This window comes from Haliotis rufescens, unplaced genomic scaffold, assembly GCF_023055435.1.
Source record: "Haliotis rufescens isolate VD_foot unplaced genomic scaffold, xgHalRufe1.0.p SCAF_119, whole genome shotgun sequence".
Lineage (NCBI taxonomy): Eukaryota > Metazoa > Mollusca > Gastropoda > Lepetellida > Haliotidae > Haliotis > Haliotis rufescens.
The window spans coordinates 410,740-437,661 of NW_025963801.1; the positions used below are offsets into that span (position 1 = coordinate 410,740).

A 26,922-nucleotide genomic window follows, 5' to 3' on the forward strand; every position below is an offset into this window, starting at 1 on the left:
TTTTATATTTTTGGTGTAACGACGATGGATTAAAAAAAGCATCACAAGTATGTATTTCACCTTCGAAGTTGGCAAGGCAGCATCTTAATCAAATGTGAGATTGAGTTAACTCCGCCAACAAGTTGATGATGACCTGTAATGTGTTGAATTTGCAGGAAATAACCCAGAGGCCGATGATGTCAGCATACATCAAATCTGATAGCAATAATATAACACTCAATGGTTTCAACATTTGTCATTTGTTGTTTGCCGATGATTTAGTTCTATTTGCCGATTCCCCCCAAAAACTACAAGTGTTACTTGATGGACTAAAGATATTTTGTGCCACAAATAATCTAAAGATTAATAGTGATAAAACAAATGTTGTAGTGTTTGGAAAATCAATTAAAACAGAAGAAAAGAATACTTGGACCATGGGTGATACGAAAATACTAGTTACAGATAGTTATAATTATTTAGGAATACGATTCCAAGCAAATGGTAAACTTAAAAACAGTGCTAAACCTCTCTTGAAAAAAAGGCCTAGGGGCCTACCACAAGCTTCAGTCCACCATTTTTAACCAAGATATACCCATAGCTCTTGCTTGCAAACTATTTAAAACATTAATCGAGCCAGTAATTTTATATAATAGTGAAATCTGGGGTGTAGAATCAATCCTCCTGAACAACTTTGATTCATTTATCCCCTAAAAACTGCAGCTCAAATTTTGTAAATCCATATTAGGTGTCAACAAAACAACACACAACTGGGCAAGCCGAGCAGAACTAGGACTCTACCCTCTTATCTACACAGTATTAATCAAAATAGCAAATTTTTATCACCATGTATGTTCTTCCAAAAACATAATACTTCAGAACGCTTTTACAGAAAGTACATATTTGGTGAAAAAACGATTAGGATGGGTTTACCAGCTCAATCTATTCTTAGAAAAACACAATTTGAGTACTTCAGCTTTCCTATCACTAATATTCAAAGAGACAATCAAATCTAAATTCAACTCCCTCTTTTCAAGATGTAAATGCAAAAAGAGGCACAGGAAACAAACTTAGGACATATAGGATAGTTAAAAATGAAATAAAATTAGAACCCTATCTCAGTCACTGTAAAGTAAAAAAATATCGAGTTCACTTTTCTAAACTAAGATTAAGTAACCATAAATTAAATATTGAACTTGGAAGACATACAAAGCCACCAACCCCACTACATCAGAGGCTATGCTCTACATATTCAACCATTGATGACGAAAAACATTACTTACTTCACTGTATTAAACACACTCAAGAAAGAAATATACTCTTTGAAAAATTATCCAGACAAAATGTAAATGTAAATGTCCACAGTCATGAAGATAAATTATTTCACTACATCCTGTCAAATAATGAAGCAGTCAATATCAACTGCATTTGTTTCCATATCTATAATTTCAAACAATAAATACCCCTTCATCATAATCAACCGTTGACATTTTATGTATAAAAATATCATCAAATATGTAATATTGATTATTTTGTTTTTGTATGTGTCTACAGGAATGTAAATTATGTATGTCTGTATATATGTATATATGAATCATAATGTCTTGTCTTTTAAAATTGCATCTGTCCCGTAATGGAACGTTTCTGCAATAAATATTATCTTATCTTATGTTATCATATCTGGTTTGTTGACAGGAAGCTAAGGCTCTCCAGCACTTTGGAAATGGCACATGCCATCAGCAAGACGAATGTCACATGCCACTGAGGTAAGATGGGTTTTAAGTGCATTCGAAAAGGTTTACTACAAAGGATCAGTCATGACCCACAAATGAATGAAGTAACTGTTGTAGATATTCTAAACCGCTGTAGAACAATTAACACACCATGATCCGTCCTTTCTCATTCTATCGTCCGTAACGAAGGGCTATTAACTCTAGCGTCACAGACAGCGTTTGAATGGATGACCCTCTCTCTGCCGAAGCCTAGCTGGTTTAGTGAATCACTCTCCGGTGTGATTCAATGCTTTACTACAACTCAAGAGCTTAGAGCTAAAAGGGGCCAAAATGCACTTTGGCCCCTTTTGCATATTATTGCATAAATAACATCTATGAGTTCTTGTCTACCTGTAAAAAAAATATTGTATGTTTTCATTGATGCGTTTTTGAAATATAGCTACTTAAAATTCTATTAAAGGGCCAAAGTCAAGTTTCAAAAGAGCCAAAGTCACTTTGCTAGATTTTGGCCCTTTTAGCTCTCATTTCAGTATGTGGTTGAGACTGGTTGTCTGAGAGAGATTTTGAAAGTTTGTCACCTTATTATCATATTTCGACTATTTCAACAAAGTTGGCATTAGTTTAAATCATTTAAAAGTACTTCAGTAATATGTGTTTGTACCTTCAGAAGTAGTTTATCAATCTCACATGTTAAATCCTATGCAAATGCCGGAGGGTCAAAAAGGGCCAAAATACAGACATTGGCCCTTTCCACCCTTACACAAATTAAAAACATAAGCTTATTTCCTTTTTTGAATGTTTTTTTTATAACAACATTTATATCTCTGCTGTCAGAATGCGTTAATGTCTAGGAATTTATCGGTAAAACGAAAAGTTTATTAACATGCATAATATTATGTTTTTTCATCACTTTTCTCAAAACAGACACCACATGACATTGGCCCTTATGGCTCTAAGCTCTTCAACTGTATACTTGTCTTAGGCACCAATACTTCAACAGCCCAGTTGCTAATTATGTTTTTAGAATGAAAATGGTGTGTCCTGAGAATGATGTTTGTTTATTTGTTTTGTTTGTTTAATATGGAGCTAAATGTGGGGGGGAAGCCCCAAGTGACGCAGGCGTTTTGTTTTTGTTTGTTGTTTAACGCCGCACTGAATTATTCCAGCTATATGACGACGGTCTGTAAATAATTGAGTCTGGACAAGACAAGCCAGTGAGCACCTATAATGAGCATCTATCCACACAATTAGGATACGATGACATGCATCACCCAAGACAGGGAGCCTGACCACCCGATCCCGTTAGTTGTCTATTACGACAAGCATAGTCGAGTTTTCACGGGTCAGATAAGGATGTACTGTCATCGCTTGGCATAAATGAATTGCTCTTTATCTTATAATGTTCGAATGTTGGCGAACAAGCGACGTCCTCAGTGAGTGCGAATGGGTAGTGTGTCACGCATTAGTCCGCATTATTGCAGCAGAGTCAACGTCTGGTCCAGACAAATCGGTGGACGATAGCGAGATCGACGATACACCCCGTCCATGTATCCATCGTGGAGCGTGCCTGTGTCTCTATCTAGGTATCGTATTCTATGACCACAGTGACCATACAACCCCCAATATTTGTCGGTTCGAGCAGGGTACAGGGGATCCATTCTGCCCCAGAATCCCAACCGAGTACTTAATTTCACAGAACCTGGTTTCCGTTGCACAAAGGGATCCTCAAAAACTCTCTTCCTGTAGCTTCGTCCTACAGTAATATGACAAGGAGTATTATGGATAACAACTTTTTTAATATACCTACACAACATTTCAAAGCTACTTCTTGCCTCCAATACATATAGTTATATCCAACTTTAAAATGCCTACATATACTCTAGACCTTCAGTGTTACTTGTGATATCCTCGCTTTGTGAAATTGCGTTAGTTTAATTTGTACGTGGACAAGGCGATGTAAATGTAAGATAGTTGGCCTCTTGGTCTAGCGATCTGGAACAGGAACATAAGGACTGACACTTGTTACAAATATCATTATGATCACATCGTTTCAACATATTAGTCCAGTCAAAATAGCAAAGCAACCGCCACAAATAGCAACATAAATGACATCAGCTGATCGATGGAGCCATGTGCTGATGAGAAACATCTGACAAACACACGCTTGACATAATAAATAATTTTCAAATTGTTTATCAACGTACAAAATTCATATTGAGTGGTTTATATAATTATTAAAGGTGCATGCAAGACTTTATATTTGAGTGAGTGAGTGAGTTTGATTTTACGCCGCTTTTAGCAATATTCCAGCAATATCACGGCGGGGGGACACCAGAAATGGGCTTCACACATTGTACCCATGTCGGGAATCGAACCCGGGTCGTCGGCGTGACGAGCGAACGCTTTAACCACTAGGCTACCCGACCGCCCCCTTTATATTTGACTTAGCTTATATACGCACCATTTTAGTAAAATAAAATAACATTAAAGTTATCCATTTTTCGTTGACAGAGATAGCTCTCAAAATTCAGTTTATATTTGATTAAGCTCTTACCTCAAAACCACACACCACATACGTATTCACTGAGGTTATTCTCGATTCTTAGTTTTAATTCACTGCGGACCATCACGAGTCGCCTACATTAAAGTACAAATACCGCATATATCAAGACTGTCTCAGACCTCAGCAATGCAGGTCAAATGTTTCTGACAAGATTTCTTCAAGATCAGTTTCACGTACAGGCACACCTGACGCTGAAAAACTTCAAGCTGCCTTTCCCGATACATGTATACTCTGTGTCGTACTAAATTGAAACTGCGAGGTTTCCGATTGCAAAGCCATGTTTAGCACCACGGAGTCGTAAATCACCTGAGTCGGCCTGGACGGAGATGGGCATGGGTGGTCAAAGGTTCCTACATGGTGCGCGAGTGAGTGGAAGGGCAAATGGTTTGGACTTTAAACCGTCCATTACATATCCTCCAGGTAAATCACAGCGACCTGCAATCGGTGTAAATGAAACCCTACAACTACTATGGGCACGCAAACCTACCCATCTTGAGACGGTGCTTCCATATTTCTAGATCTGTTAATATCATGAGTGTCAGAAATGCACTATATACATGGAGGATATTTAAATAAAAGCGACAAAACCCTGTCCATATTCATAAGACATATCTGCTGAGCAAAGACTGTGCATCTGTCCCAAGGCTACTGTAGGGTACGAGGCTATACCATATCTTCCAGCCCACACAAGAAGCTTGTGTATAGATCACACTAGTCCACTTCAATTGTCGACTGCCTCACGCTGAAGGTATTCTTTGGATACCCGTGTTTGTTTGCTGTTCAACGCCGCACTCAGCAATATTCCACATCTATTACGACAATCTGTATATAATCGAGTCTGGACCAGACAATCTTGTGATTCACATCGTGAGCATCGATCCACGCCATTGGGATACGATGACATGAATTAACCAAGTCAGCAAGCCTGACCACCCGATCCCGTTAGTCGCCTGACCCGGATCTTCATGGCACTGGATACCCTTCTACCTGTATTCCCAGACCGCCTCCGTGGTCTAGTGGTAAAAACGTCCGCCAATCCGCGTCATACCAAAAGACGTTTAAAGATGGTACTTGTTGTTACCCTGTCTGGCGTTCGGCACTAAGGGGCTAAAACAAGGACTGGTCGGCTCGGAGTCAGTATACTGTGTCTGAGTGGGGTATTCATGTTAAACTGCGGCATGGAACCTCAGTGAGCTGACACTATAAATCGGCATCAGTCCAGACTAGTACAAGCAGCCACGCACGTACGCACGTCGCTATATAAGTGCAATAATCTTGGACGCGAGGTTAAACCCAATTTCCCCTCACCTCACCTGTATTTCCAACAAACAGGCTATAAATGTCACACCCTTTAAGACATCGTGCTACGTGTATGATGAGTGACATACCTGGTGATCTGGCAATATGCTCCGCCCATGCCATATATATGAATCTCTAGTTGAACGTCTATAGAGAAAACTGGAGGGTAGGAGAAGTACTGATGTACCAGTGCACAGATTATACATATAGTTATCACATTATTAGTGAGTTGGGATTAACGCCGTTTTGAACAGTATCCCAATTATATCACGGCGTGTCAGATTCATGTGATGCAGGCGTTTACCATTTTGGTGAAACCAACGAGCACAGGTATGGTGCTGACAAACCTAGAAACATAATCGGAGCGAACCGGGATTCGAACCCACGATAATAGGATTCTGGTGTGCCCAAGGGACGCACAACACTGCGCGGCGAATGGCGTCGCCTCAGACGACTGGGCCACCCGTGCCCCCTCATTTTGTTACAACACAAAATACAATACAACTCACAAGAAGTTACAGAACACGCAAAGTTTCATATTACTAAAGTTATTCTGTCTCTTCGTTTCAGTCGCATATTTTCATTGTGAACCCGTCGAATTTATAACATTTGTACATGTGCTTGCTTATCACCCAGGAGTCATGTCTTCAGATGTACAAAATAACAATGTTAGAATCGTGAGGAAGTTTTATGACTTGTCATACTTAAAGGAGTTCAGTGTTGTTTACAGAATATCTTTGGATACCTTACGTCTAAGTTTGTAAACATGAGCAGTACAGACGCTATCCATTTCACCGTTATGTAGCCCTCGATGTTAACCTGATGATCGGTTGCCAAATATTACCATACATGATCCGCTTACCTAATTCACAATACGCGTCCCTAAGTGGGAGGACAGTTCCGATAATCCCGACTCTGTATACATAGCATATTGTTACGCATTTACATTTACCTGGGACATTACTGTCATTACAGTGGGAGACCCTGTCAGTCTGTGCATACCACAGGTACGTTGGAGATATAAAGCAGACATCTGTGCGTTACAACATAATGCATATTATTAACGTTTTTACTGCTCTTGATAACACGACTTTTTCGTCAAAAGATGGTACGCACACGTACACGTACACGAACATGCACACGTACACGAACACGCACATGCACCCGCACACGAACATGCACCCGCACACGCACATGTACACGCACACGAACACGCACATGCACACGAACACGCACATGCACACGAACACACACATGCACACGAACACGCACATGCACACGAACACACACATGCACACGAACACGCACATGCACACGAACACGCACACGTACACGAACACGCACATGCACACGAACACGCACATGCACACGAACACACACATGCACACGAACACGCACACGCATAAGCACACGCATAGTTATATCATGGCATGCCCGCTTAATGTGCTTCAAGTGTTGGACGTTTACCACTTTGATGAGGTCGGGTATGGTGCTAACAGCCCGAGAAGAAAAGACAATCAAGGCGAATCGGGATTCGAACCCACAATCATAAGCTTCTGTTACGCCCCAGGGACGCAACTTTTCACAGCGACTTGGAGCGGCTTAGACGACTGAGGCCTCCCGTGCCCCCTTAAGAACAGAACTTCACACACGTCTGTTGGTATGTGTTGTATGCCAAACCGTGATTCTAGTTTGTTGGATAGGACGTTTATTGCCTGACAAGGCCTTGGGCAATGAATAATCATAAATCAGAATACAACAGAGAGGAACCCACTCAGAAAATAAAGCGTACACTGTACCAGTGATGAGACGTCTGATAGCCAAACCGACTCGGGGCCTAATGTTGATTATCAATTAAGACTTCATCTTACGTCTTGCATTTGCTGTGGGCTGGAAAAGTCGACTGTTTATTCTGCACATGGTAAAACACCGGAGGTGGCGCCACATTCAACATTGAGGAGCACACGTACAGGGACAGATTCGCGACAAAGCATTTGACCTGAAATTGCAGCGCGTTCGAAATGAATGTTATTGTTCATAGTCATTCTGAACTTATCTTTCTAGTACCAAATAATTCTACCAGTTATGTGTAAACTATCGAGGCACACATTTAATGGTTGGATGTGATATTTTTAATATTTAAATTAAGATGTACAAAACAATTTAATGTCTCGGAAAACTGACACGGCGATTAGTTATAGTAATTGGTCATGTAAATCTCGGTGAATCAATTAACACAGTGTACAACACCAGCTAAACAAGCCCCGGGGACGTGACGTCGTTCTCCATGTAATAACCCCAGGATAGATATTAATATAACATCCCTACCCCGTCCTTGGGCAGGAAAACGTCAGGGATATACTTCTACCTGTCCCCCTAAATAAACTGAACAAAATGTATGGCCCCTCTTAAATATATATAGCCACTACCCATATCACTCAAAATCAATGTCGTCCCACGTGCCGGAAAGTGTACCGAAAGCTCGTTTCGTGGGTTGGAGCTTGGCTGTTAGAAAGCGTGTTTACCTTTTGTGGTATAATATCAATTAGCTGAAAACAAGATCAATGTCGTAGCACATGACGGAAAGTACCATAAAACCTATCTGTATGAAGGAAAGGAACCTGGCCAAGTGACATTTGTTTGTTTGTTTGTTTGTTCAGTGAAAAGCTAACTAAAGGGAACTGATGAAATGTCAGTGAAAATGTCATGACGATAAATGTCAGTCAAATTAACTTTGTATCTTTGTTGTTTAACGCCGAACTCAACAGTATTCCAGCAATACGACGGCGGTCTGTAAATAGTCGAGTCTTGACCAGAAAATCCAGCGATTGATATCATGAGCATAGATCCACGCAATTGGGATACGATGACATGCAGCAACCAAGTCAGCGAGCCTGGCCACCCGATCCCATTAGTCGGCTCGTCACGACTGGCTAGTAAGAAAGTAAGAAAGTATATTTATATTGGAAGAAGAGCTGGAACTCATGCTGGACATTCACGAAGCTACCGCCAGTGGCATTGCCAGGACAACTGTTTTTCGACGAAGACTACGTATATCTTGTACACGGTACATAATGACACAGAATACCCAAATATAAGCAAGAATACAGAAGAACAAAAATACCAAATTTCAATGGAGGTATTGGTGATACTTTCTTTTAAGAAATAAAAGGCTTATAGCAAATGGTATGTGGTACTAAGTTTCAATTTCGTTCTAGTGTCAGGATTTCTTTAGCTGTCACATGTAACTGAAGATGAATGTGTAAATGTCAAGGAGCTGGCTATTGTAATACATGAGCGTACTTAAGTATCACAAGTATGTAGAATTAATGAGCGTCCAAGTGACCGAGATTTCGTTGCGCCTATTAACTTTCTGTGTGGTAGCATACGTAACGAGGTAGACATTTTGTAAATGCTGCGGCTCGCTGGGTAGGGCGATCGCCGTAATTGGCCATTGTTTGCGCTCGCACGTACTGTTTAGAAGTCTGATCGACTTGGGGGTCATCTTGGTGAGTGAGCGAGTGAGTATGATTTTACGCCGCTTTTAGCAATATTCCAGCAATATCACGGCGGGGGACACAGAATTGTACCCATGTCGGGAATCGAACCCGGGTCTTCGGCGTGAAGAGCGAACTCTTTAACCACTAGGCTACCCGACCGCCCCCATCTTGATGAGAACCAGCTACATGTTACACAGAGGCGGATCCATATGTTCTTTCAAAAGAGCGTAACCCCTTGAGGCCACTTCTTAAATATCTTCTTAAGGTGCTTTCATCTTTACAGGGACAGAATGTAGCGAAAATCAAGGATTAGTTGTTTTCTACTAAAGTCTAGCTATTGTACATAAACCACCAGACCGAAATAAACTGCGGAGTAGTAGTCCCTGCCTTAGCTATCGCACGTATGCGATGAAAAGGGACTAAAATGGGGAGGGGGATGCTTTAGAAAGCGGCGAAACTTTCTTCATTTTTGCACATGTAGTTCATTCATACTCAACATATTCACGACAGCACCACAGGTAGTGTTGTTGGTGCACTGACCATGTTTCCATGAATGACTTGTACCATGACAAAACGTTGGTATTTCATCTGGAAATATGCACCGAACAAACAGGAAACGGATCGTACACAGGTGTACTCCAAATCCCCCGATACACACCCAGCACACGCACCACAATCTCCAGTGGTATTTATTCCGACCTGGCGTAAGCTGGCGAGATATGTGGAGGCAAATTGTCATACATCACTACAGTTACTCGGCCATTCAACACGGTGGATGTTTACTACCGTATTCGACGTAATAAGCGCCCAGGGCGCTCCCAAAATTAGAAATAATGGTCTCTTATTAGAATATAATTTTGGAGAGAAAAAATAGAGTTGAAAGATCGTAAATTTCTTGTTTTATACTGACAGCCTGAAATGATACAAAAGAAAGTCTGTGCGTATTATACACGACAGATATATTTTCCAGAAGTTAACTGCCCATAAATAAGGGTGCATATAACACACGAGTGCGTATTATACACGAATAAATAAGTGTACATTGATCAATCGAAAGGGGTGCTAATTGGGATTGTTCACTAGCCTATATATTAGCAAATATCGCCGTGGGCGCTTATTACGTCGAATATGGTATTCCCATCAGTTACACACGCCGGTTATGAAAAAAACAAACAAATATAATGACGGTCCACTTATAAACAAAGTCACAGCTAAGCGAGCTAAGTCCATCTGGCGACGCTAGGAATTACTAATCTGAGACAGAAACATTCCATTATGCCTACTTCTGACCGTCTGTTCGGCAGTTGCTTCAGGTGGCAGACACTAAATATGTTAACAGCTTCATGCATAATGTTAAACCCTGGTTGTGATCTTTGGGATGTCAGCACAATACATGTTCCCGTGGGTTTCACCAAAGGAGTAACGCGATCTGGTGGTCAGGCACGCTGACTTGGTTGATGCATGTCATCGTATCCTAATTGCGTGGATCGATGCTCATGATATCAACCACTGGATTGTCTGGTACATACTCGATTATTTACAGGCCGCTGTCATATAGCTGGAATAATACTGGCTGCAGCGTTAAACAACAAACAAACAAACAAAACCAAAGGGGTAAACCTGTGTCACTTGAGGCTTTCCTCCCACATTAAGCCGTCAGGCTAACGATACTCAATTACAGTTTTACGTTAGCTAAGGGGTGAGTTTGGTTTAACACTTGCTTTGAACAATATTTAGAGTTATATAACGGCGAAGAAGAATTACACTTTGAAACCAAACTCAATCATGTATAGTGTATATGGTTTGCACATGTGATCTCAGTCCACATCATCGCGTGAAGATCCGGGGTGGAATAGGTCTTCAGCAACCCATGCTTGCCGTAAAAGGCGACCATGCTTGTCGTAAGAGGCGACTAACAGAATCGGGTGGTCAGGCTCGCTGCCTTGGTTGATGCATGTCATTGATCCCAAATGCGTGGATCGATGTTCATAATGTCAATCACTGGATTGGCTGGTCCAGACTCGATTATTTACAGACCGCCGTCATATAGCTGGAATATTGCTGAGTGCGGCGTAAAACAACAAACCAGCCAACCAATCAACATCAATCTGCAATTTGCCACTGAGCTCACGAACCACACGCTATATGTGACGGTTGCCTTTGGGGTGTTTAGTGAAGGGTCATGGGGAACATCTTGATGTACGAACGCTTAAATACAGACTTCTTCAGTCATCAGAATAGTATCGATGCGCCAAGGAACACAAACTAAGTTCGCTAAAAGTCAAGACATGTATCGGGAATTAAGTATTCAAAGACAGCGAAAGACAGCGACAAACAGTGTCCGTTAAAGTGAATTGCAATGATGACTACCACCATTACGAATATTCTAGCAATTTTAGCAATATTCCAGCAACATCGAGGGACACCAGGAACGGGCTTCACACATTGTACCCGTTTGGAGAATCGAACCCGGGCCTTCGGCGTGGCGAGCGAACGCCTTAACCACTCAGCTAACCCACTGTCCAACACGAATAAAGAAGCAGACTAGCATACACTCGCTCATACCGTTTCAAGACATGAATGGTTTCCCATATACTCAGAACGAAAGTGGGTCTGTCGGAGACCATAATTTTGCAAAGTTGGCGGTTATCTGTTGACATCACCGTACATCTGCTGACATCACTAGCTTCAACACATTCCCACACCATGATCAAGATGATCTAAAAAATACAAAAAAAAGTATCAAATGTGCTCCTCAAATAATAGGTTGGGTGATGTGGGGCTTAACGTCGCGTTCAAGATAATTGCACTTATACAGCGACGTGCTTGCACACACACACAGGCGAAGGTTATTCCATCCACGCCATAAATAAGGATGGTTTGTATCAAGCTCTAACCACTTGAAGTAAGTCATCGGGTAAACAAGTTCACTTTGAGCATAACCATGCGAGTTAATTCAACTTTTTACAGGTAACAAGGAATGTCAAATCAAATATATTTCAGGTATGACCTCTATGGCGTTAAAAGCCCGTAGTGATGTAGGTCTCAGACGTTTACCACTTCGGCGAAACCCACGAGCTCGGGCTGACAAACCTAGAAACATAATCGGGGCGAACCGGGATTCGAACATACAATCATAGGTTTCTGGCGTGCCCAAGGGACGCAACTCTGCACAGCGAATCGCGACCCCTTAGACGACTGGGCAACCCATGCCCCCGTAAAGTGTGTGAACTTGACAAACGACCAATGATTTTGACTTTATACGTTCCTGTGTCATTTCATATACCAAGTGTCATTGAGATACAGTAAATATTTCCTAAGCTGTGTGTAATCAAGTGTTTGAGTGAGTGAGTTAATATTTAACGTCACATCGGCATCAAGGGTTTGAATGGTTGTGGTTGTTCTTAAGGTCATACGCCATGCCCCACATGGACCAGCGGCAAAATAAAACATTTCCCAGGGCTGTAAAAGAGATTGATATAGAATGACACCAAGGCGGTGTCAACACTCGTAGTATCAATAATGGTGATTGGGTGAATTTTTTTTTTACACAGTTGTGGGCACTATCGGAGAATATTAATAGGCTGGGCCACGCTAGTCAATGGATGACTGCACGAAAGCATGACGATGTCGGGCACGATGAAAATCAACCATTGTGACATTATTATTCTAATGTTAATCGGCTTTTACACGACAACCAGGTTGTAGGTGAGGTGCAACGGGGTTTAACGTCGCGTTCTACTACAATGGCACTACAATAAATAATTTTTGTTCTGTACAAGCATGGATTATTGAAGAACAATTCTAACCCGGATCTTCATGGGGACCGAAAGAAATACACAGACATATGTGATACATGTTCATATAAATTACAGCCTGTCACGAAGAATCGCAGTAACAAACAAAACATAAGTCGTGTGTATGAGCGCTTAAGCCTGTTCCAACGTGGAATCCGAACTAAGTTAAAAGAACGCCATATTACTGTCGCCAACACTCGCCTGTAAACACACTGACCAGAGATTGTTTCGTCGACTGTCATTACAACAAGGTTTCTTAAAGGTTATCGTCAAGCACCATCAGCGAATGGCTTCTAGAACACGTGTCATCCTAACCAAGGTGTCCAAGCATGCGTCAATATGCCACGCCCCCCAACACACCCACCCACTGGAATGGTGTGGACATACAAAAGTCGAAACGGATTATTAACCTTGGCTTACAAACATTTCGATGGCTCACATCAGGTATTTAGGAGACCCCGTTGATTGTCAGAGTTCGGAAATCTTATCTGCTACATAATTATACCAATTAAAACGCAATATTTTGTGTTATCACTGAATAGTTTAACATCAAAGTTCTGGTATGTTAATCGAGTGTATAGTGTTACGGACACTGGAATCTTTGGCCCCGTTTCACCAAGCCTTTGAGGACGAAACTTAACTTTCTTTAGTGGAAGGGCTACGATCGCGTGAGACGAGGCTCGTATGATTTGGTACGAATTTCATTTTCAAATCCTTCCCAAAATATGTTTGTCATTTGGTTTCCACTAAATGTTGATTGACCAATGAGTTAGATTTCTGTGTGATTACTACACCATATACGTTCTTCCAGGTACATTGTCCGAGCACCAATAACTGTGACGTGCCACAATGATTGGTGTCTTGGGGACGAATGGGAGAAAGTCCTCTACTGAAACTGTTCCAACCTTCAACAGAATGTAGTCATTACAAACGTTGCAACCTTCAGCAGCATGTAGTTATTACAAACGTTGCAACCTTCAACAGCATGTAGTCATTACAAACGTTGTAACCTTCAACAGAATGTAGTCATTACAAACGTTGCAACCTTCAACAGCATGTACTGTCATTACAAACGTTGCAACCTTCAACAGAATGTAGTCATTACAAACGTTGTAACCTTCAACAGCATGTAGTCATTACAAACGTTGCAACCTTCAACAGCATGTACTGTCATTACAAACGTTGCAACCTTCAACAGCAATGACATGTGTACTGTCATTACAAACGTTGCAACCTTCAACAGCATGTAGTCATTACAAACGTTGCAACCTTCAAAAGGATGTAGTCATTACAAACGTTGCAACCTTCAACAGCATGTAGTCATTACAAACGTTGCAACCTTCAGCAGCATGTAGTCATTACAAACGTTGTAACCTTCAACAGAATGTAGTCATTACAAACGTTGCAACCTTCAACAGCATGTAGTCATTACAAACGTTGCAACCTTCAACAGCAATGACATGTGTACTGTCATTACAAACGTTGCAACCTTCAACAGCATGTAGTCATTACAAACGTTGCAACCTTCAACAGCATGTACTGTCATTACAAACGATGCAACCTTCAACAGAATGTAGTCATTACAAACGTTGCAACCTTCAACAGAATGTAGTCATTACAAACGTTGCAACCTTCAACAGAATGAAGTCATTACAAACGTTGCAACTTTCAACAGCATGTACTGTCATTACAAACAATGCAACCATCGACAACATGTACAGTCATTTTTAATCCTGTTTCAATTGGTTTAATATCGATATGTTTATGCATGTATCATAAACAAAGTACTTCTTGATCAATTATGTTTGTAGGTTATAAATTGTCATCATCACACCCGTGCTCGTTGGTTTCAACAAAGTGGAAAACGTCGAAGACTCGGATCACTTCGGGCTTTTCTCCCACATGGAGATAGCATGGGGCCCTATTACCGAAATATTGTTCAAAGCGGTGTTAACCGAACGCACTCACTCATAACCAAAGTGGGCGTACAGTAAACAGAGGTCAGGGTTTCGATCATGAAGGTGTCATCAACAATACAAATAAGATAAATTCGTTTGAAGTACATTTTATCATGCAACGGGGATCAAGTCGACTGTAGTGCGTTTCTGCGTTTCTGCACTTTCACGCTCCAATGCCCATTACGACATGACTCACAGCGACATACGCTAACACCACTGGCGACACCATCGGACGACGCAGTATGTCATACGCAGGCAAAACCATAACCTTTCCCTTACTTTTTGACAACTCTATTTGTGTTGATGCAAAAGAGGCACATTCATCGCGAAGATCCGTCATCTCGCGGCACGTATATGCATGTAGGGAGCACTCACCCGTGCGTTATTTCCCCAAGGTCATAACCGATCCTAAATTCACATTCCTGTCATTGTGAAATAATGTAAAGCACATAAACAACACCGAACCACCTGTGTCTTACGTGCTGATTTGAGTTTCGCTAAGCGTGTGTTTCCTTTACTCGTAGTCCATATATACAGTCAGAGGATCTGCCGAAACAACCCGCCCCAAACGAAAAGAAAATCGCTATAATTCCCTGGAGATATTTGGAACACAAGTTACAATTTTACAAAATTTGTTTGTTTTGTTTGAAAACTCATGTAACTAACGAAATGAGCAAACGTTTATGCAAACTGACCCCGCATACACACCACATACACACGCAGGCGCGCACACACCACACCACACCACACTACACACACACACACACCACCACCACCACCACCACCACCACCACACACACACACACCGCACAAAGGAGAAAACGTGGGAGTAAACCGTTAATATTTCACCTTGATGCATTCATTTATAATTTTATATCTCGTTCATGTCACCTTTCCAAATGTGGACCCACAAAATGCTAATTTCTACATTCTATTCCACAACTCTTTTTCCCAGTATGATCACGTGGTTCATTTTACAACTTCTACTACTACCATAAAGCAAAACTGTCAGTTTATGTTTCAAGTTTCCGTGTTGAGTGTTGTTAATTGTGACTTGCTACCGCCGTTCCACCCATAGATAGACGACAATATTACGCCGGGCAGACATCCTGGGCCAGCTAACGCGTAGTAGCATCCTGGTCTAGTATACATGTCTCGTAAGGCCCACAAGGGAAACCTCTCTGGACAACAATGCTTGTCTTGTACAACACAGCGGGGATTAAGGTAACAATACTAGACGCAGGTACAAGGAAGTGACACACAATACACAACAGTACTTCAAACAGAATCAAAACAATTTCAGTTTTCATTTCAGTGTTAATGGCTTATTTTGGACTTAGCCAAATATTGTCTTTGCGTAAAATGGCAGGATGATTAGTTGACTGACTTCTTGCTTCTCCGATGTCAGTACCTTACTGATGTGGTGCTATCACGCACACACTTCCTCAAACTAACTGGTCCAGTGCACATCTAATCCCATTCCACTCCCACTGTTATCTTTATCATGGACGGGGCTCATTCTGCACAAGATATAACACGAGTTGAATTAGGACAAGAGTAAATTTGGTGGAGATTTTGGGGACAACCGATAAGGCGGAATTTTAAACCACGATTATGTGCCTTCAAGGTTTGGTTTGGTTTGTTGTTTTACGTCGCACTCAGTAACATTCGAGCTATATGACGGTGGTCTGTACGTATTCGAGTCTGGACCAGACAATCCAGTGATTGATATCATGAGCATCGACCAATACAATTGGGATCGATGACATGCTTCAACGAGAGCCTGTCCACCCGATCCCGTTAGTCACATCTTACGAAAAGCAGTGCTTTCCAGGTGAAATTCGAAGTTTGATGACATCTTCAAGGAAACTCCTCAATGTCTTGCATTGTTTTGTATGTTTTGGTGTTTTTTTCTTGCCTAACGCCGCACTCAGCACTCCCATCTATATATAATCGCGTCTGGACCAGACAATCCAGTGATTGACATCATGCGCATGGATCCAGGAAATTGGGATACGATGACTTGCATCTACCAAGTCAGCGAGCCTGACCACCCGATGCCGTCAGTCGCCTCTAACGATACACATGGGTTGCTGAGACTAATAGAAAATGACATGCCACATGACTTTGCTCAATGCGTAAGGTTAACGAGATTACCTCGCTCACCGTAATGTTGTATGGAGTTACATGGTCTACTGTTCTCAGTGTGCAACGTCGAGATTTACATGGTCTACTGTGCCAGGTGTGTACCGTCGACATTCACATGGTCCCGTGCCAGGTGTCACGTCGAGATTTACATTGTCTACCGTGCCAGGTGTGTCACGTCGGCATTTACATGGTCTACTGTGCCAGGTGTGTCACGTCGAGATTTACATGGTCTACTGTGCCAGGTGTGTCACGTCGAGATTTACATGGTCTACTGTGCCAGGTGTGTAACGTCGAGATGTACATGGTCTACTGTTCTCAGTGTGCAACGTCGAGATTTACATGGTCTACTGTTCTCAGTGTGTCACGTCAAGATTTACATGGTCTACTGTGGCAGGTGTGTCACGTCGAGATTTACATGGTCTACTGTGCCAGGTGTGTCACGTTGAGGAGATCCATATAGTTTAACCTGCTCATTGTGTAATATCAAGGATTACCTGGTCTCGTACCTAGCTAAATGTGTTGGTTGGTTGGTTGGTTGGTTGGTTGGTTTGTTGTTTAACGCCGCACTCAGCAATATTCCAGCTATATGACGGCGGTCTGTAAATAATCGAGTCTGGACCAGCCAATCCAGTGATTGACATCATGAGCACCGACCCACGCAATTGGGATCGATGACATGCATCAACCAAGTCAGCGAACCTGACCACCCGATCCCGTTAGTCGCCTTTTACGACCAGCACAGTCGCCTTTTACGGCAAGCATGGGTTGCTGAAGATCTATTCTACCCCGGATCTTCACGGGTCAGCTAAATGTGTAAAGTCGAGATTTACATGCTGTAGTGTGCTCAGTGTGTAACATTAACGAGATATGCATGGCCTACGTAGCTTAATGTGTAACGTTGTCGAAATGAACATGTCTACCGTGCTGAGAGTAACGTTGCTGAGATTTACATGGTCTACCTCGTTCAAGGTTGGTGGGGTAGCCTGGTGGTTAAAGCGTTCGCTTGGCATGCCGAAGACCCCGGTTCGATTTCCCACATGGGTACAATATGTGAAGCCCATTTCTGGTGTCTGCCGTGATACTGCGTAATATTGTTAAAGGCGGCGTAAAACTTCACTCCCTCACTCTCACTCACCTTGCTGAGTGTGTAACATTAACTAGATCGACACGATCTACCTTGCGCGGGGTGTAACGTTGTTGAGATTCACATTTAACTTGCTCAGTGTGTAATATTGTTGGGACTTACACTTTGCCCAGTTGTTTCAGCATACCGCCTGAAACCACGTTCAGTGTATATTATCGTTATAGACATTAATGATCTTACAAAAGAATGCTTTTATTAGTATTAATGTGTATCTATGTCGAGTGAGTGAGTTGGGTTTAACGCCGCTGTTAACAGTATTCCAGTTACATCACGGCGTGTCAGCTAAATGTGGGAGGAAAGCCCGAAGTGATGCAGGTATCAGACGTTTACCACTTCGGTGAAACCCACGAGCACGGGTATGGTGCTGACACACCTAGAAACATAATCGGGGCGAACCGGGATTCGAACCCACAATCACAGGTTTCTGGCGTGCCCAAGGGACGCAACTCTGCACAGCGAATCGCGGCGCCTTAGACGACTGGGCCACCCGTGCCCCCGTATCTATGTCGAGCTTTGAATTGAATCGAAAACCATGCTCCAGTGTGTATCCAAATACATTTGTGTGTGGTCTCCCAATGCATTACAAACGATGATTACGAATACGATCGAATGGAAATCTGCCGAGTTGAAAAACGAACTATCTGTGGGTCAGCATGGACTTCGTCGAAGAGTATTACTTCACAGACCATGGCCTATATAACTTCACAGGTACAAAGACAATGTATTCGTTTGAGTGACTTAATTTAATGTGTGACTGATAAATACAATCCAAACATTCTCGACTTTGACCTTTACCCATCAACTCAATAGAGCAATCGTTGGGAAAGACCATATAACTATAAGCACATACGCATAAGCAAATATTACCAGCTTCAAGGTCGTATACATCACTAAGGCCTGTTTGTGTCCACATCGCAGCGACAGTGACGATGAGTAGGGAGGTAAGTTGTGGGCGGGCTAGGATTACCTACATACGGCGTGCCTCATCAGATCAATACACATAAGGACGACCCAGTTCTCACGTTACAAAGCCGGGCTCTTTCATACAATGTCCTGACACATATTCACGGACGGCAGAGATAATGAAAAAAGCTTCCAGCCATTTGAAGAATTCAGGTTAAATGTCAATAATTACAGCAGTATTTTATCAGCGCTTTATCGGAGTATACCATTACGCTGCAGTCCTGGACCAGCTTGATGGACAGGTGGTAAGTGACGGCTAGGACAGACAAGCTGTAGTAGGTGAACATTGTCAATAAAGATGGGCGGACAAACGTGTAATGCGACGATGGGACAATAATAATATACTTCTCAACATTTGAAAAAGAAACGAGTTTGCCACTAACGTGGCTATATCCCCCGCCCCTGTTGCAGAATTTATGACATAATTAAATCTAAACAAACCCTAACCTTTTTCAACCGAGGTGGAACTTGTCATGGGAATTGTTAAAAAAACAGAAGAGTTTGAACCTAAGTCCATCTTGTTGCCAGGGAAACGTAAAAAATAAAATTTCTAAAAACTCTTAATAGCAAAAGGCACCAGTTCAGCATGTACCTGACAGACCTGCATAGTTTTATGAAAAAATATTGAACGGTTTATGAGTTATGCTCCGGAAACGAACCCTACCCTCACAGAACCTAAGTCCATCTTGTTGCCATGGAAAGGTAAAAAATGAAAATGTCTAAAATGTCTAAATAGCAAAAGGCACCAATTCAGCATGTACCTGACAGACCTGCAAAGTTTCATGAAAAAATATTGAACGGTTTCTGAGTTATGCTCCGGAAACGAAACGTGACGGACGGAGCCCGTTTCTATATCCCCCGCCAACTTTGTTGGGCGGCGGATAATAACACAAACATCCCTATCAAACTTTGGGTAGTGTATGATAATACCACCTTGACCTGTTACTTTGCAGGAATTGCGATGGTTCAAACAAAATTGCAATATTGCATGACCTGTTCCTTAAACTAACCAAGGTTTCAAACAGCATAGCCAATCCATTCATTGCACGTGAAGTAATCTAACGCCAGGTGCACACACATACCATAACTATGCGTTTGGAGAGTTTCTCTGAAAGGTCACTTCACCCAATTTTGTGTAATATTCAAACAACGTGATATAAATTCCTCGGAAAGAATGTGGTTAGTGATCCATGTGCTGGACTGGACGGGATATACATTTGTATGGAAGGGGGTAATGAATTGACTTGGATGCGGGCACATGCCAGCCTGACACATTGACACACCTCAGGAATGCCGCCGTGCTTAGTGGGAATTGCATGTCCACATTTATCCGACATGGATCAGTTTAATGGGACATCTTGATACTCGGTTGTAATTTATGTTAACATGCTTACTTAGATGCGCTCTGTGGTGTTCGGATCGACGTGAGCAGTGAATGGAATACGGTGGGTCTGCGTCTTTGTCAATCGAAATTGCCTCCACAACTATACGAAACAAATAATGCCATGGGATGTTGAAATCACAGTAACTTGAAATCAGTGAAAACAGACTTTACCTTTGTGGGTAATATATATATATATATATATATATATATATATATATATATATATATATATATATATATATATATATATATATATAGGTCCTCGTAACACAATGTAAATCCATAAGGAGTAGAACATTGTGAAGAGATAGTTTACGCTGGGGGTAACGCATGCGCATGAAGAAGGTGAGGTGAAATGGGGTTTAACGTCGCGTCCAAGATTATTGCACTTATATAGCGACGTGCATGTACGTGTGTGTGTTTGTGTGACTGCTTGTACTAGTCCGGACTGATGCCTATTTATAGTGCTAGCTCACTGAGATACCATGCCGCAGTTTAACATGAATACCCGACTCAGACACAGTATACTGACTCCTAGCCGACCAGTCCTTGTTTTAGCCCGAACGCCAGACAGGGTAACAACAAGTACCATCTTTTAACGTCTTTTGGTATGACGCGGTCGGGGATTGAACCCCGGACCTTCTGCTCTCCGGGCGGACGCTTGCGCATGAAGAAGGAAGCCTGAGAACAATCAGGGACGGCCTGGCTCTATATTTTTAATGGTTTATTTGAGACTATATTTTATTATCAAAATTCTGCGTTGCAATTTTTTCAACTTGAATTATTATTTTTATTCGACATTCAAAATATACAGCAGACAAAAAAAGGAAGATAAATTTGACGTTCACATTTTTAAATACGCGAAACATCGGAATCACCTTGAATAATTGTTTTGTTTGTTTGTTTGTTGTTTAAAGCCGCACTCAGCAATAGTACAGCTATATGACGGAGGTCTGTAAATAATCGAGTCTGGACCAGACAATCCAGTGATTGACATCATGAACATCGATCCGCGATTCGGATCGATGTCTTGCATCACCCAAATCAGCGAGCCTGACCACCCGATCCCGTTAGTCGCCTTTTAGGACAAGCATAGTCGCCTTTTACAGCAAGCATGCTGAAGACCTATTCTACCCCGGATCTTCACGGGTCACCTTGAATAATGGTTAGGTGCATAAACAGTTAGAAGAATGATCAGTATGTACAGCCATACAGTTCATAACATTACTCATTTTTCGTTTGTCAATACAATATGACCACAATAACATTTTTAGTTAGGTTCCAAGTATCTCTCACGGGCATTTATTTTGCACAACAATCCAGCACGACCTGTCTCAGTGCTGTTTTGTTAAAAGGACGAGTACATGAGTGTCTTCCACAGTGGGCGTAATATCGTGATACGGGCACTCGTTGTCTGACTGTAGAATGTTCCGCTTCAGCAGGCAGAAGGAATGCCGGATCCGAGGCCGAATATATACGACATAGCTTACCAACACAACACAATATTTTCACAGAACATTTAGTAACTGTTTGCGGTTTGTTTTGTTGACCAGTTTTCGCAACAACAACACAAACTTGATACTTATCGATTGGTGATTGTACCGGTTCTTGTCGCTTGGTAATGTAATCTTTATAACTTCAGCATACAAAAATAAGGTGAGAGGCAATAAAAGTCGTGTTTGACTATAACTGTTAAGCCCTGCCAATATATATTGGGGACCACTTGTAGTACAAAATAGGTTAATGAATACGGTATGAGTGAGTGAGTATGGTTTCTAGCAATATTCCAGCAATATCACGGCGGGGGACACCCGAAATGGGTTTCACACATTGTACCCAGTAAGTGAGTATTTTTTTACGCCGCCTTTAGCAATATTCTGGCTACATGAGGGCGGAGGAAACCAGACTTGGGATTCACGCAGTTGAATGAATCAAGAAATAACTGCCTGAAAAACGTAAGAGGCGAGAGAACATCCAGGAGTGAGTGAGTGAGTGAGTTGCGTTTAACATCGCTTTTAACAGTATTCCAGTCATATCGCGGCGTGTCAGCTTAATGAGGGAGGAAAGCCCGAAGTGATGCAGGTCTCAGACGTTTACCTCTTCGGTGAAACCCAAGAGCACGAGCATGGTGCAAACAAACCTAGTAACATAATCGGGGCGAACCGGGATTCGAAAACACGATCATAGGTTCCTGGCGTACCCAAGGGACGCAACTCTGCACAGCGAACTTTTCCCATACATAATTAACTAAGTTCCTGTATTTCACATGGATCTGATGGTGCACTAGTGACATTACATAGGCTTTCTCGTGAGTGTACAATTGGTGAACCTAGGTGTCTGTACCCTTCACTGATTGGCTGCGATGTTCGATCGAGCTATGATTCGCTTTTAGATTTCATGCTCAGTGTCGTTTCCATTTGATGAAATAGTCGGAACCATAATTAATGTTTTTTTTATAAATGCACTACAATCTAAGTTTTGTTCATTCGAGTGAGTTTGGGGTAACGACGCCTTGAACAGTATTAGTTTCAACACCAGGTGAGGGTTTAATGTGGGAGATTAGAACTGACCCTGCTCTTAAACGTTTATCACGTGAAACAAACGAGCACGTGTATGATGCTCGCAAAACAAGAAACAATCATGGCGAATCCGGGATTCGAGCCCACGGTTTCTGGCACGCGTAGGGGCGGTCGGGTAGCCTAGTGGTTAAAGCGTTCGCTCGTCACGCCGAAGACCCGGGTTCGATTCCCGACATGGGTACAATGTGTGAAGCCCATTTCTGGTGTCCCCCGCCGTGATATTGCTGGAATATTGCTAAAAGCGGCGTAAAACCATACTCACTCACTCTGGCACGCGTAACGGACCCAAGTTATGCTCAGTGAATTGCGCCCATATCACCTATAGCTGCATCAAACCTGAATGTTGCTGTATTTCTTCAATTTGGAAGCGTTTTGGTTCGGTTTGGTTTGGTTTGGTTCGTTGTTTTACGCCGCTCTCAGCAATATTCCAGCTATATGACGGCGGTCTGTAAATAATGGAGTCTGGACAATCGAGTCGGACGATCCAGTGATTGACATCATGCGCATCGAGCCACGCGATTGGGATCGAGGACATGCTTCAACCAAGTCAGCGAGCCTGACCACCCGATCCCGTTAGACGCCTCTTACGGCAAGAATGGGTTGCTGAAGACCTATTCTACCCCGGATCTTCACGGGTGATTTGGAAGCGTACACTGGTTGACTAGTGTTTGAGACATATAAGTTCAGCATTATGTGAAAAAGGTGGGTCAAGCGAGGCGATGGCGGTGCATTTTATTGGCGTTCCGTAAGATGCTCACAAATAGCCGGACTCGAATATTTTCATTACGTTTCTACATTAAAAGCCGAGCCGTTCACTTGTGGTTGTCCCCACCTTGACATACTACAGTTTGATAAATACTCGAACTTCTCTATTGTTGAAAAAGTATGAGAAGTACAAAACGACACACAGACTCGTTGAATGTGGACCAAAGAGAATGGTTCCCATTCGGCGGGGGATGAAATCAAAGGCATAAACGATCAACCGGATTGGATAAATAAAACCCTTTTATCGAAATACAACCTCGGTGATTTTCTGAATGCACATGTACAATGAATGGGTTAGTAGGCATTTCTCAGACGTTGACGCATGACAAAGTTGACAAGAGATTATGGATAACAACTTCCTTACTATATTGTAATAGCGACAATTCGGTAAAGGCCCTTTTACCGCTATACCTCTGCTTGACAACAGTATAAATATCTATACGGAAACGTTGCTATTACAGTACAATGATGAAATTGTGGTCACTTAAACATTTGTCAACTTTTTCATATATACAATATCATGAGCAAGATTTCGTCATACGATAAAGGCATCATACTCCTATCTGTACAAAGAGGGAAGTCATTCTCTAGTCTTTCTCTCATTCTCATTCTTGGCCCAAACACGCTCGTACCGCTGCTCTGTGGTATGACATCACCAATCTATATATATCTAAAATGATATATTAACTGTTCGATTGATAAACACAATAAAATAAGAATATGTAAAAAACCAAAGAGACGTTTGAAATACTTCGACGCCAAACACCCTAAAACTGCCAAGTTGCCAACACATCTTGCCCTTGATATAGTTTCAAATTTAGTGAGTGAGTGAGTATGGTTTTACGCCGTTTTTAGCAATATTCCAGCAATATCACGGCGGGGAACAGCAGAAATGGGCTTCACACATTGTACCTATGTTTAAATTTAGGATCACAATATATTCCATCTTTCGAAAACCCAGACTTCACCGAGGGACGTATTAAAGTGCTTTGTTTTTACATTCGAATGTCAGTCTCACTCGACCGAGTAAACTGACAATCTAAAACACGTTGGATCAAGGAGGAGACAGTTCTTTTACGTACGCATCGAGTTGGCGTCGGCCACGCTACACGACTGTAATGGCGGGGAAAACAGTTTGGTGAATTTACATCATATATTATGACCCCCATGCATGGAAGTAAAGCAGAATTATACAATACTTCTCACCTTTCTTATACATAAGGATCGTGTGCATCTTGATTGTGTGATGCCGTCCGTCGTCTATTCAGTTGGTCGTCTGCCAAGCTGCTATGTGCACGTGCGTGCACGATATCTCGCCGTCTCAATTTGTCACGTGACCCCTTAAACAAATTCTCGAACCAAAAGGTAGAAATAACAGCATCTAAAATCATGGAACGGGAGCGGATTACGGCACTTTAAGTAAACAAAATATTTCCATCCTTTTTTCACTATTGATGGTGAAAACAAATAGAACATGAAAATCGGTTGATAACTTGTCAAACCGTCATACCCAATTTGATTGTCAACCCCAAGATTAACAGATGAAATAAGGGAATGGGAGAGTCAGTCAGAGTGTCAGATAGATGTCGGGGGGGAAGACGTAAGTAATGCAGGTCTTAGACGAGTACTACTTTCGTGAAACCCACGACCGTTGGTATGGGGTGTGGGACAAGCCAAAAACATAACCGGGGCGAACCAGGATTCGAACCCATGACAACAGGTTTCTTGGCGTGCCCAAGGGACGCAACTCTGCACAGCGAATTACAACTGATGAGGAAACGTTACAGAAGTAGTCTGCACACATGACGTCCGCTCTTAAAAGGCTGCATTAATTCCTCACCATGTAAAGATTCACAACGTGGGTTCAACGATTGTTATCTCAAAAATTGAAGAAATAATACACAAGTTACGTTCAAGCATTTTGACATCTCCACTAACATGCTTGAAGCAAGGCAAATATTGGAAGCCGAGGAACTTGGACATATCTTGTGCGACAACACACGATTTTGACAAGGATAACCTGGCGTTTTTTCACCTTTTCATTGGCTTAAAAAGCCAAATAATTTTAAACACATGTTCCAATTCCCAAGCTGGTACTGATTGTTGTTAAATCGCAGGGCCTGGTTATTCACCAGGAAGACCAGGGTCACACAAATTTCTAACCCCATCATCTCTGACTTCCTCAGGTTGTCCCTGACAACACCTGAGGCACAGACAACAGTTGCAGAAAACAGTCTCTATTGCAACATCAAAGTTACAGCAAAACACTGTATATTAAAAATCACAGCAAACACTGTGTATATCAACATTTGTCACTGTTGTCAAGCTGCCACCCATGCATACATGTACAAGTTCTTAATCATTCTGTAGACTCTAGATCCCCATTTTCTGTTACTGAAAATCCCAATCCATACCAGCAAGGGTCATGGACAATGCCATAACACTGACCTCTCCTGTTTTATGAAACCCAGGCAGGTATGAAAGCATACCAAGCTGAAGGTGGATCTGGAAAAGAACCAGATCCTGACAGCAGCTAGGGGAGACAACTAGGCCTACTACAACTTGTGTCCCCATCGAGACAAAAGAAGAGAGAAAGTCACAGGTATGACTGCATATTTTGATTTATTGAGAAAATATTTAATGTCATATTGCTACAATAATTTTTACAATTTTGACTAACTTTTACACTGCAACTGTACAAAACTTCCAATTTATACAAAAATATATATACCATTATATATAAAAACACCCTTGCATAAGAATTATATACAGAGCCTGTTGAGTAAAACTACCATGATATGACTGTTTTATGAACACTTGGTTATATCACAATGTACATTTACAACATTTCAAGTCAAAATTAAGATTTAAGTACAAAATACAAAGTTCAAGGAAAGTTGCTCCATAGTATACAAACTAGAAGCTATGGAAAGGCTTGTGTAGGCAATGACATTACAAAGTTAAGGAATCAATAAAAGAAAATACAAAACAAAAGGAAAAATATCAAAGATGAACTTCATCTTAAAGTCTCTACGAAGCTGAAAGAAATTTTAGTTAGATGAACGATTTAGGATAATTCTTTCAACTCCAACTCGAGAAGTATTCACAGCCTC

The 26,922-nt window shown here is 41.8% G+C and overlaps 1 protein-coding gene across 1 annotated transcript in view; it reads right to left on the reverse strand.

Moving 5' to 3' along the window:
• Window positions 1–25,114, reverse strand: part of LOC124150676 (probable GPI-anchored adhesin-like protein PGA55) — a 60,695-nt gene extending 35,581 nt beyond the window's left edge. The window contains exon 1 of the mRNA XM_046522672.2: window positions 25,016–25,114. The gene's annotated coding sequence lies outside the window, so the exon portion shown is untranslated. The remainder of the gene's footprint in view (window positions 1–25,015) is intronic.
• Between the last annotated feature and the right edge of the window lie 1,808 nt (window positions 25,115–26,922).